We start from the raw sequence: 3147 nt of genomic DNA, 5'->3' as shown, positions 1-3147 counted from the left end.
GCTGTTGTTGGAGCGATAGACCAAATGATTTTCCCTAGGACTTAAAAGATGTTTTTTCCAGAAAATGGACATAGGTGGTTCATTTTCAAATCTTCAAATGTCTACAAATGTTATACTTTCCCCCTCTTATTTGAACACCAGTCTGTCTGAGCATAGAATTATGAGAGAAAATTTCGGTTTCCTTATAACTCTGTGAACATTTCTTCATCTTCTAGTAGTTAGTCCAGTGCTCTTCTGGTTCACTTGTCATTTATCCTTGGTATTTGGAAATGTCATTATAATATGACTAATGTGTGGTTTCAATATTCCTGTCCAGGACCTTTTAGATCTGATGATTCAAGTCTTTTTTCATCTTTCTATTTTTGAACTTTGTTTCCCCTCTATCCACTCAAATTCAGCTTTCTAGGACTCCACCTACATGGACTGTACAGGACCCAGTGTGTGGTAAAAGGCCTTGGAAATGCCACTCATTATGTGGGTCTCCCATGGCCATGCTTGTGCCTTCTGGCCTGGATCCACCCTGGCTATCCAGGATTGGTCACCTGAACCCAGATGGATTAATCAACATGCTTCTCCAGGATTTTTCTTTTCAACTCCTTAGGGTTAGTTCTCCTAAGTAGTAAGAGAAGAGAACTGTAGTTTTTGGCTTGTAACTGACTACTTTCTGCCATCAGGAACGTCCCCATTTGCAGTGAGAAAGAGGGAAATTGCAGGAAGAAAAGAAAACAGATGGTGGTATTTGGAAATTTGCTTCCTGATGTTTCACTTTTAAGTCAAGAAGAGTGTCATTCATTTTAAATGACCAAATGGGCTCCAAAGTGGAGGGACCAAGAGAAAGGAGGCAAGGAAACCAGTTGATAGAATATGTTAATAGTTCCCATGAGAGGTGATTAGAACCCTTTTTGGCGTCTTTAATTATAGGGATGAGTTGAAAACACAGCTAGGAGTTATAGTTGATAGACTTGTTCATAAATTAAATGTGAGAATGGGGGGAAAGGGGAGGCTGGAATGCGCTAACCTTTCTTGTTGTGTGCCCAGCAGACACAAGGATGAAGTCGACACCACATGCAGTAATGAAGCTGAGAGAAGCAAGCCAGATACAAAGAAACACATACTGTATGGTTCAGGTTATATAAGCACAGTGCTAAGCAAAACCAATTTCTGGTGTCTGAAACCAGTTTGGTAGATGGAGGGTAGCAAGATGGGCCATGAAGTGGCTTTGGGGACCACTGGAGATGTTCTGTTTCTTGACCTAGGTGCTGGTTACATGTGAGAGTTCATTATATAAAACATGTATTGAGCAGTACGATATGGACATGTTTCTATATGAATTTCATACTGCAATAAAAATGTTAAAAGCAAGGGTGAGGGGCATTGGGGGCAAAGAGGATGATTATTGTTTGAAATTTTCTGAATCTGAGGTGCCTGTAGAACAGCGGTTTTCAAAGCGTGGTTCCCAGGGCAATGGTAGCATCACTCAGGAACTTGCTAGGAAAGAAAATCTTTGGGCTCGATATCAGATGTATAGGAGTCAAACCTCGTGGTGGCAGGGCCCAGAAATCTGTTTGAACAAGCTTCCAGGTGATTCTAACATACAGTTAACACTTGAGAAAGGATATCTGGATGGATCTGCTAGGCATAGAGCTAAGTATGAGTCTGAAGTAAAGTAGTTTGGGCTAAAGGCATAGTTTTGCGATTGCATCACTTATTTCTTAATTTTTATTTTATACTGGAGTATAGTTGATTAACAATGTTGTGTTAGTTTCAGGTATACACACATATATATGTTAAAAGCAATATATATATATATTTGGCTGCATCGGGTCTTAGCTGCCACGTGCTGGAGCTTTGTTGCAGCATGTGGGATCTGATTCCCTGACCAGGAATCAAACCTGGACCACCTGCATTGTGAGCGCAGAGTCTTAACCACTGGACCACCAAGGAAGTCCCATATATGTATATTTTAAGTGATCTTTAAAGTCATGAGAATAGATGAACTCCTTCAAGAACATTACAAACAGTAAAAGAAAAAAGAAAAAAAGAAAAAAAAAAAAGACCCATGGGAAACCGCAGCATTTCAGGGGTAAATAGGAAAATAAGAAACTTCTTGAAATGACAGCATGCACATGCAAATATTACTCAGCTTTAAAAGACTTTGGAGATAAACATTCACATGGAAAGATTTTTGTGATGTATTTTAAGTGAAAGAAGGCAGACAATAAAAGGGCACAAAACTTACAATCCCATTGGCATACATTGATTATCTTTGAAGTGCGCAATTAAGACTCTATTTTTATTTTCTTCATTTTGCCTGTCTGTTCTTTCTAGTTTTTCCTAATGTGAAGATGTCTTGCCTTTTGTAAATAAGGAAAGAAAACACAATAAAATTGTTTTCAGAAGACAAAAGATATCTTGTACGCATGGAACCAGGAAAAAAAGACACGAAGAAAATGCAATTTTAAGACTAGAAAAGTCTCTTTGAAGATGAAAATCGCAATTGCAAAATTCTAAACTGTAATGCAGGCAGAGAATTGGGTGCTTCAGAAAATTGAATTACATTAGATGAGTTCAGTAAATTCTTTCCAAATGTGGAGGAGAAGAATAAAGAGCAGAACATAATGGAAGTAAAGATAAGATATATAAAGTACCAGCCCAAGAGACAGTTGTGCTCCTGCTTCCATTGCTGTTTCTCCCACAGTTTTCTACGCAGTAGCTGGAGCAATCTATTCATAGTATAAATCAGACCGGTTCACCACCCCCTTAAATCCCCTCAGAGGCTTTCCATTGCATTGCAGATGAAATACAACATTCTTAACTGGCTACAGAACTGTCCACCCTCCTCCCTAGCCATCTTCTATCTTCATGCTCCCAACACTCCAGCTACACTCACCTTCTTTCTGTTCTTTTGGGACCAAGTTCTCTCTCATCTCAAGGTCCTTGGGAATGCTGCTGCCTTCGCTGGAAATATTCTCATTTTCCTTATTCTTCAGGACACAGTTTAAATGAAACTTCCCCAGTGAAGCAGTCCTGCCACGCTCTACTTTCCCCTCATAGTAACCATCATAATAGATAGATATAATTTATTTGTACATCTTCCACTATAGTATAAACTTAGTGATGGCAGGGTCCATGTCTAATTTACTCACC

At 39.1% G+C, this 3147-nt stretch overlaps 1 non-coding gene across 1 annotated transcript; it reads right to left on the bottom strand.

Moving 5' to 3' along the window:
* Positions 1–1871: 1871 nt before the first annotated feature.
* Positions 1872–1944, bottom strand: TRNAV-CAC (transfer RNA valine (anticodon CAC)). Its single transcript has one exon. It is a non-coding gene; the product is annotated as a tRNA-Val (tRNA).
* Positions 1945–3147: the final 1203 nt, after the last annotated feature.

The sequence above is a fragment of the Hippopotamus amphibius genome, chromosome 4, assembly GCF_030028045.1.
Source record: "Hippopotamus amphibius kiboko isolate mHipAmp2 chromosome 4, mHipAmp2.hap2, whole genome shotgun sequence".
Taxonomy (NCBI): Eukaryota; Metazoa; Chordata; class Mammalia; order Artiodactyla; family Hippopotamidae; genus Hippopotamus; species Hippopotamus amphibius.
The sequence above is the reverse complement of the archived record's forward strand: the minus strand, read 5'-3'. Positions and strand labels throughout refer to the sequence as shown.